The sequence below is a fragment of the Protopterus annectens genome, chromosome 16.part0 (assembly GCF_019279795.1).
Source record: "Protopterus annectens isolate FY-2018-M chromosome 16.part0, PAN1.0, whole genome shotgun sequence".
In the NCBI taxonomy this organism is placed as follows: domain Eukaryota; kingdom Metazoa; phylum Chordata; order Ceratodontiformes; family Protopteridae; genus Protopterus; species Protopterus annectens.
In genome coordinates, this window is record NC_056750.1 from 58,753,166 (window position 1) to 58,768,546 (window position 15,381).

Genomic DNA, 15,381 nt, shown 5'->3' on the forward strand with positions numbered 1-15,381 from the left:
TTTTCATAGGACAGCTTGTTGGCAGTTAGACAAGTAGCTGGAAAACCAGGTGATGGTGGTGGGAGAGAGGTGTAGGGTGGAGAGTTGGGATTTGAGTAGGGTGTGTGAGATGGTATCAAAGGCCTTTGACAGATCTAGGAATAGTGTGGATATGAACTTGCCTGAGTCACATTCGAGTTTTATGGTTTCAAGAAAGGAAAGAAGGGCAGCCATGGTGCTGTGGCCAGGGCAGAAGCCATGTTGGGTAGGGGAGAGGACATTGTTTAGTGTTAGGTGTGCCATGTGTTGTGCTTGTATTGTTTTCTCTAGGATTTTAGAAAGAGGGGAAGGGATGGCAATAGGCCTGAAGCTGGTGATATCAGTATTTTTGCCACCTTTGTGGAGGGGGATAATGTAAGCATGGTGCCAGATAGAAGGGACATATGATTCTTATATGGATCTATTTATAATAATAGAGATGGGATAGGCAATGCTGTCTGCAGATTGTTTGAGGAAGGTGGGTGGAAGGTTGTCGGGTGCATTGCGACAGGGTTTGAGTTTGAGGAGAAGTCTTTTTATAATGCTTGTGGGGATGGGTTTGAGGCAGAAGGATGTGGAGGAAGGTTGATTGAAGTGGTGTTTGGGGCAGGTGGGGATGTTGATGGAGGAGGGGGAGGGAAGGAGGCTGATAGTTTAGCTATGCAGTCTATGAAGAATGAGTTGAACTGGCTGGCTCTTTCAAGGTTGGAGAGGTTGGGGTCTGGCCAGGGGTTTTCTTTGTTGCCAGGATGCAGCATGGATGAGATGGAGTCCCAGACATTTTGGGAATTTGTTAAGTGCAAGGACTGGAGTTTGGAGTAGTGGGCTTTGTGGTCTTTAGTTAATATTTTTTTGCAGAGTTTCATAGTTGCTTATACTCTAGAAGAGTGTTAGGGTTTTTATGTTTTTGATATTGTTTCCATTTTTTGTCCCTTTGGTGCAAGGCTAGTTTAGTTTCTTTTGATAACCATGGGCAGGGATTGGTTTTGATGCATTTGGTTAGATGGGGGACTTGCTGATTGAGAAGGATTAGGAATGAGTGGTTAAAGTAGGAAATGGCATCATCTAGAGGAAGGGTTTTTAGAGGGGACCAGTCAGTATGCTTTAAACATTCAGAGAAAGTTAGAGGGTTGAAAGACGAGAGGTTGTGGATTTGGATGTAGTGGTGTTATTTATGCAGTGGAGATGGGAGATGGCCGGTGAAGGCTGGTAGGTGATCAGTGAGAGGATCAGGTAATGTTCCGGCTTTGATGATATGGTTTGGGTAAGTTGTTAGGATCCAGTCAATGATGGTACCAGAGGTACTATCTTTATTTGGTCTGGTTGGAGATTGTTTTAGATTGTTTTAGTTGGGAGAAGTTGTACAGGTTGATTGTGTGGGACGTGGCTTCAGAGTTAATAGCATTCCAGTTGATGTTGGTATCACCGAGTATATGGGTTTCATTTTTTATATTGGAGGAGAACCAGGACAGGATGTTTTCAAGAGTTTTGATATTATCACCAGGGGGAATATAGAGGGCAGCGATACATAGGTACTTGTGGTTGTCTATTTTTAGTAAACATATTATAATTTCAGTATTGGCAAAGGTTGGTATTTTATTGTAGTAGGGAGTTATGGTATGGGAAGTGGGTAGATTATTGTTACTCCACCTCCTTTTTTGTGGGCTCTTTCATTGCAAATAATTTGGAAACCTGGTGGTAGGATTTCGCTATATTTTATATAGGTTTTCAGCCAGGTTTCAGAAATGGTGGTAATGTCGGGGTGGTTATGGGAGAGCCAGGCATGGAGGTTAGGGATTTTGTCTTTTAGGCTTTGTGCATTAAGTGTTGCAAGGTGAATGGACTTTGAGTTGGACTATTTTCTTTAAATAAGGCAATACAATCTATCACCTTGCTTTATAAATATACAAAATGTACAATTAGCTACACATCTAGGTTTAAATTCAATAAAACTTCTAATGTTTCTGGCCTTCCTGTAACAAAGGATGGATCTTTACCTAAGCTGTTAATCAGATAAGGGTTTCCTGTGACAATGGTGCAGTTTTCTTTAATGACGTTTTTAATACTGTGATAATCTAAAGTGTATGTCAGGATGTAGCTATTTTTGCATTTCTTATTCTCAGTGAAATATCTTAACATTCTTCCACCTGCGAAGTTGAGTGAAGGTGTCTCAGTCCTTCTCAGTTCTGTATTGGCTTTCAGGATATTTTTTAACATCTGACTTTCATAGCCTCTCACTAGAAAATCATTCTCTAAGTAGTTCAGGTTTCTCAAAAATAGTTCCATCTCTGTGGTAATTCTAGCTAATCTATAGCCCTGGGACTTCACCACATTATGCTTAATTTTTCATTTTTATAGGTTGCAGAGTTTTATTGTGGAGTAATAAGTTAACCCTTGTTGGTTTTCTGAATAGATCAGTGGTGATTCTGTTATTGTTGGTGTCCTCGGAAATCTGCATATCTAAGAAAGTGGTTGAAGTACAGCTGTGGGAAGATGTAAACTTCTGGAAGGGGGTTGTTCAACTGAGGTAAGTGATAAAATCTCCAAGCTGCAAGGTGTCACCTTCCCACACAATAAAGTCATCGTCAATAAAATGTAAATAGCATGTGATATGATGCATGTAATCTGTGTTGTTTAACACAAAGTCCTTCTCCCATTTGCCCAGGGCTATGTTAGCTATGCTGGGAGCCATGGCAGCCCCCATTGCTATATCAGTTTTTTGTTTGTAGTGTTTGCCATTGAAAGTATAAAGAAATTAAAGTCCAGTATAATATTAATACGCTTGCTTAACTTTTGCAGCTGTGCCTGTGTACCTGGATTTTGTTTCTTAAAATATTCCATAGCTGCTGTTATACAGTAATTGTGAGAGAGCACTGTGTACAAGGATTCAATAGTTAATAAAATACTGTCAGCTTTCACTGTAATGTTTTTTATTTTCCTCAAAAAAATCCATTGAATCTCTTATGTATGACTTATTCTTTTCTGCTAAAGGTTTCAGCAAGTAATCAAGGAAAATGGCTGTGGCTTCAGTTAGCATTGTTTGTCTATGTTTTGTTTTGTTTTTTTTTGACAGTCCCTCTCAGTAAAGAAATAATTTGATGTCTGTTGGAACTGATTTTGTTGTTAACTTTAAATTAAAGGACCAATACAGGCAGAAAGTGAAAACTAAATGTATTTGTTTATTTTGACATGAAGTTTTACAACACAAGCTAAACCTGGTAACACCAAATTAAGTGTTTATTACTAAGTTTTATTTTTTAGCTAACCCTGAATTCCCCCAGTGGGGAGCAATCATTCTGATGCAATCTTATTTTATTGAAGAGCTATTTCTTGTCATTAATGCAATGTGATGGCACAGTAAATGAGATTACAATATCCTGCACTGTGTCTATCACATTTATGTTGCTCTAAAGAACCAAACACTATTATATCCCTATATTTCTGTGCATTCCCAGCATTCATAACACTGCTACTGCTCCTTTTACTGCACAAAAATGAAACCCTGTGAAACCTAAAAGATATGGGGAGTTTATGCTGCCTTGAAGATCCAAACACTATTATATGTATGTTTCACCACATAAAGGTTATTTTGAAAGCTGTATTTTATTATAATCCTTAAATTGCTAAATACAAACACCTGGACCAGCAGCAGGGATTTTTTTACTCTATTTCTTCCTTTTCCATTATTATTACAGTAGCTTGCACATGGTACTGGATTCTAGCTTTTCCTCTAGTCCTTATAGTAATTTGGTCACCAGAAGTCTTTTCAGTGTTATATCAGTGTTATCCCTTCTCTATAGACTCCCTTCTCAACCTAAATACATTTTCTTTCACTTTTTCCATCATTTTATTTAACCATAGCCCTCTTACTATATGAATTTATTTAGACTCTCAGCTGCCCATACCAAAGCAGTCTCACTAATATCAACAATAACAAGTGTTATAGCTTAATTGACAAATGGATTCACTACTAAGAAGCCAATAGTTCAGAGCAACTGAGTGTTTTTACTTGCACATGCCTGGAATTTGGCTCTTCCTGCTCCGTTCACCCTTCGCTACACTCGGGCTCACTCAGCTCCCCTCCCCTACCCCATTCTCACCCACCCCCAGGCTCCTGACCTTTATGCCTAACTAGCCACTTCCCTAAGCCTCTCTCTCACACCAACCTCATTTCTATATAGCAACTCCACTTTTCACTCTCTTCAATCCACATCACCATCTACCCTCACTCCACATCACCTGACTCGGACAGTACTCAAATTGTAATACCCCTACCTAATACCCCCACTATAACCACAACCTACATAAAGTATAGCCACACCTAAATCCCTACTCACTCCTGTAAATATACCTACTAAAACTTCACAACAGTATAGCATCACATATTCTCTTGCAAAATATGGACCTTAACCTTTACATTAATAATAAGCTTCCCCCACCTCCTACCATCACACTAGCAATTCAAAATTAGATACTAAATCCCTTACCCAGTCACATGGCAAACCAGCCTTCTCAGCAATATTTTCTTCTATCTACAACATCTCAGATTTTGACCTTATCACATTCAAAGTAACCCCACACCAACTAAACAACCACCTTTCCCCAAAATATAACACATCTATAATCAAATGCCTTAAAACTATAATCCAAATAGCATCCCAAATTATACATAGTGGAGGCATGCACTCAAATCATGGCACTACAAACAATAACACCCCCCTGCTACCAGAAAAATAACATTCTAACCTCCCCCAGGAAATCAGCAGATCTCCTTATACTCAATATAAACATAAGGAGCACACTGAACAAAATCCCAGAGCTTTACGCTACCCTGGCCCTCTACTCCTCTGACATAGTTCTTCTCACAGAGACATGGTTAAAACCACTAAACAATAAAAATGACTGTGTTCCACCTGGTTACAATGTTCTTAGACAAGACAGAATATCCAAATGAGGTGGAAGCATTGCTCTCCTCTTGAAAAACAACCTGACCATTGAATTGTTAGCCAATGAACAATCTAAGTTCAATAATGCAAAAACTATGTTCACTAAGCTGAAAATCAACTAAAAAAACCAATTAAATATAATAGGTACCTATATACCCCCCTGGCAATAACATTAACACAGTAGAATCCATTCTAGACTGGACATCCCAAACATTTCCACAGGAAACAATCATACTAGGTGATATTAATATCGAATGGTTCTCCTGTAACTCGGTCCACCCCACTAACCACATTAACCTACATGGTTTCACTCAACTAATCAAAACCACAACACTGGTAGATAAAGCATCAAAAAAGGAGTCCATTCTAGACTGGGTCCTTACTAATAGACCATCTCAATCCTACCTCTCAGGCTCCCTCCCAGACACCCTCAGCAACCATCTTCCCACCTTTATAATTAGACACCAAGTGAATCCATTACAATTCTCCACCCTCCAACAAATTTGGTATACAAAGAATTTCAAAACCCATGACTTCATATTTGCACTTAATCAATGCAACTGAAACCCTCTCTCATCTCTTCCTCTGGAAAGTGCCGTAGACTACTTCAATAACACTTTTCTAAACATTCTAAATCATCTTGTCTCAATCAGAACTTTCAGAACTAAATCCAACAATTGCCCTCTGGCTGACCAGACATAACCATCTACTACTAAACAAAGAGATAAAGCATGGGACTCATGGTGTCAAAATTAAACTCAAACTAATAGTCAGGCATACCAGGAACCAAGAAGCAAAGCCAAAAAATACATTAGGACAGACAAAATGAAACACTATATAGCCATTCAAACCATACACAAAAATAACCCATAAATATTCTGGGCTGCCATTAAGAAAATCCTACGACCAGACAAAAACAGTACTCCTCCCCCAAACATTGAAGCCACCACCACCACCAATAATATTGCCACCTAATTCAATGAGCACTTCACCAAATCCATCCTAGCCCTCACTAATAGCAGTGCTCCCACTTCACAACCAAACCTCCTCACCAATAGTAGTTCTCCCACTTCACAACCAAACCTCCTCACCAATAGTAGTTCTCCCACTTCACAACCAAACCTCCTCACCAATAGCAGTGCTCCCACTTCACAACCAAACCTTCTCACCAATAGCAGTGCTCCCACTTCACAACCAAACCTCCTCACCAATAGTAGTTCTCCCACTTCACAACCAAACCTCCTCACCAATAGCAGTGCTCCCACTTCACAACCAAACCTCCTCACCAATAGTAGTTCTCCCACTTCACATCCAAACCTATCTTCCATACCAGCAACCAACACCTCTTCTCCTTACAGCCTGTTCCAACTAGCACAATATAGTACCTAAATAGGTTTAAACCCACATACCTGGCCACCAACAAATTACCTGCAGAATATCTAAAGATCGCAGACAAAGCCATCTCTTACCCAGTCTCCATGCTCATTAACCGTTCTTTATCAGAACAATGCGTTCCTTCTCTGTGGAAAATTTCACAGAATACCACTCCACAAAGGAGGTCACTCTATGGAACTATCTAATTACCATCCAATTGCCAGTCTATCCCCCTTATCTAAAATCCTCAAAAAATGTACACATTCCCAAATAATGTACTACCTCCTCACTAATGACCTGCTAACCAACACCCAGCAAGGATTCTGTCCTATTGACAGTACTACCACAGCCCTTATTAGTTTTGCCAACACAGTAGCAACATCAAAACAATGGTAAGCTAGTATCCACTGTATTGCTAGATCTCTTCAAGGTCTTCTATACTGTCTCCCATCCCAAACTCCTTTCTGCTCTCTCCAACCTTAATCTCAGCCACTTCACACTAGCATGGTTTCAAGACAATCCAACTACCAACAAGCAGTAAAAGGGCAAACCTCCTTATTGCCCCTCCTGCCACCCTAGGGGTCCCCAAGGATCTATTATTGGATCTCTTCTTTTCAATTTATTCACCAACCAACTCCACAAAGCCACCTGGCATGCCACTCTAGACCAGTATGCTGATGACTCAACTCTAATCTGCTCCACCCCATCACTCCCTCAACTCCAGGAATTGACACAAAAGTCCTTCACCGCTGTCGAAACCTGGTTAGCCAACTCTCAGGTAATACTTAACCCCAATAAAATGCAGCTAATGATATTCTATCCCACTAGAGCCTTAGACCCCATACCACCATTCACAATATTCTCAGCCAATAACACCCCTACCACACCTGTCCAACACACCAAACTTCTAGGGGTTGTCACAGATTACAACATGAAAGTTGATATGCACATTGCACAGACAATAAGAAAGTCCATAAAAACTCAGAACCCTATATAAATGCAAAAAGTACCTCACCAATGACAGTAAAGCCACCATCACAAGAACCCACCTACTATCCACACTCCTCTATGCCTCCCCCATACTCATCATCCTAAACAAAGCAGACTTTAACAAACTAAACACCTGCTACAATAAAATAGCTAGGTTTGCTACTGACTCACCCTTCAGGACACATCACTGCATAGCAATCAAGCAACTATCCTGGCTAGGATTATCCAACCTGCTCCCATATGACCAGCTTACAACAGTCCACCAAATTCTATATTATCCTGGTAGAGTTCCTTCTCTTCAAGGTCTATTTAATATCTACTCTAACAAATGCTTATTAAGATTCATCAATAAAGCACTGTCTGACACAGGCATAAAGCAACAATAGCTCTGGGGGCTCCTTGTTTTCCACGTCTGTTGCCAAAGCATGTAATACCATCCCTGTAGATATCAGGACCACTGAAAGCAAAAATAATTAAAAAAAAACTCCTCTGGTCCCATTTACATAGTTCCTGGTTATCATACCTCTCAGCCTCTTAGAGCGGGAAATCTGGACAAAGCCATAAATAAAAGTGGGGCAAAGGCCCAAAAATAGGGACAATTTTTAAATATTACTCTTACTTAGAAAGTTAATAGAATAACAGGTTTTGAGTTAACATGGCTTTTTTGAAGGGTTTGAAGTCTGAAACTCAAATGTCTATCTTTATTTTCTAATTTCAGTCTTTAACCTCAGCCCACAAACTCAGTGTGCCACTCAACCACAGCTACTGTATAAAAACGTAACTAACACTTTAGTCATAGGTGACTCTATAGTCAGGCACACTGATGTTCCACTCACTAGGCTAAACAAGGAGATAGTCACTGTTAGCTGCCTGTCAGGTGCCAGGATCTGCCACATAATGCATGCACTCAGGTCACTCCATAGCAAGTACAAATATGACTCTGTCATTGTCCATGTTGGTGTGAATGACCTGAAACATACCTCCCTGGACTACATGAAAAGAGACATGGAGGAGATTTCTGATCTTGTAGCCCAGGCAGGTATGACCCTAGCCCTGAGTAGCATACTGCCATCACCCAGAATGATACCACAGTATAAGGACAAAATGATTGACTTCAACAATTGGCTAAGCTTCTGGTGTCATTCTAAGGAGATCCAGTATCTGTCTGCCTGGGATGACATGATCAACAAACCACGATGCTTTGCCAGAGATGGCCTGCAGCTGTCACCCTTGGGATTCCTGATACTGGCTAAGGCTCTTGCCACCCCTATAGTGCCTTTTTTAGGCAAGATTCAAATGACAAATTCACCACCATAACAGGTACAAGCAAACAAAATCTGAGGGTAATGCTACTCAATGCTAGAAGTCTAAACCTCAAAATGCACTCACTCGAGGAACTCCTTAAAATGGAGAACATCAACAATTGTGCAGTGACAGAGACCTGGTTCAAGGCTCCAGAGAGCACCCCTGCATTACCAGGCTATAATTCATACCACACCTTTCGGCCATCTAACTTGGGCCGAAGCACTAAAGGCAGAGACCTGTCCATATTGATTAAGGATATCCACACCTCCAGGCTAGTTGCTCAGCATAATGCATCTGAGATTATCCAAGTGCAACTAACTCTGGGCAAGACTGCAATGCAAATTGTAGCTTGCTACAGATCCCGCACCATGCCTCAGGATTCCCATTCCTCATTTCCTGATACACTGGAAAATATTAGGGTACAACCTAACACCCTAATAATGGGTGATTTCAACTACCCCACCATTAACTGGGAAAACTACTGATGTACCAACTCTTGTACTCAGCGATTTCTGGAATTCATAAATTCCAATGCCTTGGATCAACTTATCCACACCCCCACCAGGGGCAGCAATATCCTAGTCATTACCAACATGGGCAACTGGTGTTCCACACCAGAGGTCAATTCCTCGTTGATCAGATCCGACCACAAGCAAATCACCCTAGACATCCACATCCAAGCCCCACCCCCCCATTAGGGAAACCACCATAAAAAATTTCTCCAAAGACAACTTCACGCTTCTTAAGACAGAAGTGGCAAACTTCACGACACCCATGCTAATGGGCAATAGAGATACGACTGCTGAATCCTATACAATTGCACTTTATAAGCACTTACACGAGTGCATGGATCGCGCAATCCCTAACAGAACCAAGATGCTATCCTCCAAAGAAAGGAAGCCAATCTGGTGGTCCCCAGCTATAAACAAACTCTACAACATAAGAAAGAAACTGTTGCAAAAAAAGAGTAAAATCCCATGATTGGAGGAACTCCGTGGTCAGCCTCAGTAAGAAGCTGAGATCCCTCATAAAATCCCCCAAAGTTAGTTATGAAAACAAAATCGCCACTGATTCTAAAGACAACCACAACACATTCTATAGCTATGTCAATAATCTCAATGGCAACACTCAGATCTGCACTGAGTTACAGCACAATAGCACTAAATATACAGAACCAACTGATATTGCCAACATCCTGGCAGATAGGTTCAGTGCTAACTTTACCCCCTCTTATCCCCTAAAGGGCCCATCTGTATACCGGAAGAATGCAAAGTACCTGTAATCATGGCTGCACAGGTAAAAAACACACTTTCCAAAGCCAAGAACACAGCATCCATGGGACCTGACAACATCCCAGCATGCGTTCTACATGAACTACAGAATGAACTGGCACCCCACCTAAGTACCATGTTCAATCATGGCCTCACCTCAGGCTTTCTGCCCACTGAATGGCGCACAGCAACAGTTATCCCACTCCACAGAGGGGGAGCCAACACGGACCATGGGAACTACCGCCCCATTAGCCTGACGAGCTTGGTCTGCAAAGCTATGGAGTGTATCATCATGGAACTTATAAACAATGACATTGGTAATCTCCAAACTCTGGACCCTACCCAGTTCGGGTTTGTAAAAGGCAGATCATGTCTCCTAAACCTGATAGACATCTTTGAAGCGGTCACCAAAGCTGTAGATGAGGGTAAGGTGGTACACACAATCTATCTAGATCTCGCCAAAGCTTTCAACACCATCCCCCACTCTGCAATTATAGACAGACTCACTAAACTAGGTATAAATCCTTATGTCACAAGGTGGGTTGCCAACTGGCTCACTGACCGAACCCACACTGTGAAAGTAGCAGACTCTAAATCCAACTTCAGACCAGTGACAAGTGGAGTACCACAGGGTTCAGTCCTAGGTCCTCTCCTGTTTGGTATCTGCTTCTCTGAAGTACAGGCTAACACAGAAGGTCTTTGGCTAACAAAGTTCACAGATGACTGCAAACTAGGAGCCATAATTGAAACTCCTAATGATGTGGACATCCTACAAAAGGGCCTCGCTGAGACAGATGCCTGGTGTCAAAGCCATGGTCTCAAGCTCAATGCCAAAAAGTGCATTGTCATCCCTTTTGGTAAAAACTCTGTACAATTGAACTACCACATAGGTAGTCTACTTAACACCGAAAGTGTGATAAGAGACCTTGGGACACAGGTGGACAGTAGTCTCTCCTTTGATAATCGCACCGCCACAGTGGTCAGGAAATCCTTCTTTGTGGCACACCTCATCACATTTTTTCAATGGCAAGCTAGTCTGCATTTGAACCTAAAAATCTGCATCTGAACCTATAATCTGCATTCAAACACAGGGGGAGTGATGGTAAGCCCTGCAGAGGGTTACTTCAGTTAAATTGTAGTAACTAACATTTGTACGTATGTGTCAATTCTGAACAGAAGTATTCCAGTTTATGCAGCTTGCAGTAGTAAAGTTTTTTAGACGTCTACATCCGGAGTGAGACAGAAGTTCCAGTCGCAGTGCCATAATTTCACTAAAGAAAAGGGGGATATCCACTAGCCCAATAGTTCACTGCCTGTTGTGCTTTCCCAGCTTCTCAAGTGACTTTGAAAAATTTCCAGCCATCTGCAACAACAGCCTGATCGCCTGTTTTCTTGCTCACTGGTAAGACTTTTTTCTACGTCACATTTTTTAGTATGGTTGCTGTTCGATAGTTTGGATGTTTAATTAAGACAGTATGAATAGGAAATTGCAATGTTGGTAAACACAGCATATTAGTAAATGTAAAACCTTATTAGGGCAGGTTGATAGTAAGGCATTATGCAAATGTATTAAGAATTAACTAAGGCTAAAGTGTTTCTATTACATTCAGATGTTAAACAGTTATGTCCTGTCACCACATGTGAGTCAAATCAGTTACTGATAGAACCCTTAGTACATTTTGTTACAAAAAAATGTAGTGAACTTCTAAAAAAGAGACACAATGAGTTTAGGAAGTTTAGACAAGTTATACAAACATTTTTTCAAAAGTGCATAGGAGTTTCAGATTCAGCAGAACAGGTTCCTGAGACATATCAGACAGACCATGAGGAGACTCTTAAACAGTTACAAGATGAAGAAAATAGATTAGCTGAACTGACAGAGACTGACTTCCTTCATACATTGGGAAAGAGTAGAAAACTACAGCTGATCTGTGCAAAAGAAATATATTTTATAATATGTTTGTGTTTTGAAAATGGTTAAGCTTACATGGTAGGATGGTGAAATACAAATCATTCTCAAATGTTTAAAACTTCCATTCAATTAAAGCAATATATTTATCAGTACTAAAGTAAAGTAGAGCGTATGACTGCCATTCTCATAGCATAGTCAAAAGGTAAACAAAACAGTTCTAATGTATACAAATTAAATAAAAATAGATAATAAGAGTAAAAAGTTAAAGTCACAACACTGACATGCTTGTATAAAGATTTAAAGTCACAAGACTGACATACATTCTATTCTCACAGTATAAAGCAGATATACAATACTGCAGTACTACAGGGGGAAGGGTACTTGATCAGTTTTACACACTGTGTGAGCAGTATGTGTTGCAAAAGGGTCTGAAATAAAGCCACAGAGCAGAAATAATATATTGTTCCTTCTTAACAATACTGTTTCAGGGGGAGGGAAAAACAGGTATTAGTGCATTAGAAATATTGGTAAACAGATTAAACCTGATAGGATAAAATATTTTATAGCTGTCATTCTAGTTATTAAACACAGATTAAACCTGACAGGATAAGATATTTTACAAGTTGTTAATAGCTATCATAATGGTCATTGTATTGTTTAGTATTAAATTGTATTTACAACCTGTTAAACTGTAAAGTTATACAAGAGATAGTTTAAAAAAAAACAAGAGATGGCTTAAAATTGATAACAGCTATACAAGAGAGAGTAAAGATATGTAAAAAACTGAACAAGATTGGACACTATTTTTAATATGTTTTTGGCAAGACAATGTTGGTATAAAAAAGCATGAATATTTTTAATTGCTGAGTATGTAGTTTAAAATAACAGGACATATGCATTTGGTGCCAATTCCACTAGATATTTCTAAAGAGACATAAACATTTTCCAAGATTTTGCTTAATATTAGTGCTATTAAATTTGTAAGATTAGACTAAATTTACTTTATAGTCTTTGTATGTACAAATACAGAAGAATTTAGTACAAATTAAATTAATGTCTAGCAATGACTATGTGTGAAAAACCATGTTTTAAAAAAATTGGGTTCAGGATAGCTGCTAAATTGAAATGCATGAATAGCAAACAGTCTGTGTAAATACATACTGTACAGAATACATTGTAATAAGTTTAAAAGTAATTTGTCAAGTTGTAATATCACTGGTTTTACTCCAGTAAAATAATTGCTTTCAAATATTTATTATCTAAGCCCAGTTCAGTACTTTACTAAGATATTAATGGGCAGTTCAAAGACATGACCACAATGTTATAAATGCTTGCAGTAGCACATGGTTCTTGTCTCTTATAGTTAATTCAGCAAGTTGCAAAGAGTTAATGAAACAGTTCTAAGTCATAAATTAAATTCTGTAATTGCAAAGGAATAAATTAATCAAGTTAAAATAAAGCAGACACAGCTCATAACTGATAAAATAATTTCACAGAATGGTCTGCAAAAGAAAAGGTTGTTAAATACATTCAGTTTTGGTAGTAATACTTAATATCATTGTATTAACTATGTAAAATTGCATTTTGATCAAAAGAAGACTAAAAGTTTGTTTCTTGTGTTTTCTATATAATGTGATAAAAAATACATATCAGTATAACATTTTTTGAGTATGTTTAAAAACAGAGGGAATTATTAGATATTATGAATATGACGCTGACATTAATTCTGTTCTAAATATGCTGAAAGAAAAAGCTTGCTTAAATGCAGAAACAGAGTTTAGTAATATGTGATCAGCAACCATACTAAATGACTGTGGCTTAAAAAAATAAGGAACTTACTTATGAGTATATTACACACACATCAAGAAAGCTGAACTTCTTACAGATGTGACAAGAATGTAATCTGCTTTCACTGGACAACAGGACATGCTTTTCTAAGAAAGTTTAAAAATGTGCTTTTCTAATCCACAAGGCGTTTTCTTGAAGACAGTTTACTTATCAGCATTTGAACAAGAACAGATGTATTAGCATTTGCATCATCAAGGCAGTATCTTTCCAAAACCTAGAGGGTGTGAGTTTAACTAAAATATGTATAAAAAGTCTATATTAAATCTAGTTGTTAGGGGTATGGTAGGAACACATTTGGTGTTCTGAGGTAAATGTTATATCTCTCACATCATCTGTACTATATGAGAAGTAAAGTTCATAGGTTCATAGGTTCATAGGTTCATACTAGGCTATCTGCCCAAGGGCATTTATAAGCCTAGCCCATAGTTATGTGGCTTTCGCCACCCCTTTAGTTTGAATAAAACTATGCCTATTATTTTGCTGTGCCTCTGTCAAGCAGTGACACTGAAGTAATCCCTGGGGTATATCTGCGATCTCCCATCCATTGGTCAAGATTCCTCTTGAACAAGGCCAGCGAGGTGCTCTGCCTCACATGTACTGGGATTTTGTTCCACAGCATAGGGAGTCTCTGGGTGATGAATTTGTCCCTCCAGCACGTTCTATTAATAACCGTGTCAAGGTTTAAGTCTTCCGCCCTTGTGGTTCTGAGGGATCTAGATTTTTTGAGGTGAAGCATATTCATCAAATCTGGGTTTGACATGGCCTTATATGTCAGGCACAGGTCACCTCTGAGCAAGCGGTATGAGACTGAATAGAGCTGGAGTTCTTTCAGTTGGGCAGCATAAGACATATTTTTGAGACCCTTTATCCTTTTGGTGAGGAACTTTTGGGGCCTTTCCAGCTGCTGCAGGTGTCGGGTTAGATACATTCTGAATGGGGCATTGTACTCAATCATAGGTCTAATGAGTGATGAGTACAGGGGGATGATGACCTCCCTTGATCTAGATGTGAATCCCTTCATGATCAGGTGGGCAATGTAGAAGGTTTTCCTAACTACTTTAGCAACATGAGTGTCAAACGAAAGGCTACTGTCAACCTGGGTCCCCAGATCCCTGATGACTTCTTCTGTGCTCAGTGGATTGCCACCTATATGGTAGCTAGGGGTAACCTTGTTTTTCCCGAAGGGTATGACTATGCATTTCTTGGCGTTTAACTTTAGGCCATGGCTCTGGCACCAGTTATCCATTTCTGTGAGGCCCTTCTGAAGGATATCTGTGTCAGATGTGTTTTCGACTATGGCCCAGTTTGCAGTCATCTGCAAACTTTGTCAGCCATAACCCTCCTGTGTTTGCTTGTACTTCAGAAAAGTAGATGCCGAACAAGAGTGGACCCAGGACTGAGCCCTGTGGGACACCACTTGTGACAGGCTTTGAGTCTGACATGGCTCCAGCAACTCTGACCCTGTGGGTTCTGTCACTTAGCCAGTTTGCAACCCATCTTGTGATGTATGGGTTTACATTCAAGCTGATGAGTTTTTCGATGATACCTGAGTGGGGTATTGTGTTGAAGGCCTTTGCCAGGTCGAGGTAGGCTGTATGGACTGCCTTTCCCTCATCAATGGCCTTGGTGACTGTCTCGAAAAAGTCAACCAAGTTTAAAAGGCATGATCTGCCTTTGACAAAGCCAAACTGGGTTGGATCCAAAGTCTGCAAGTTCC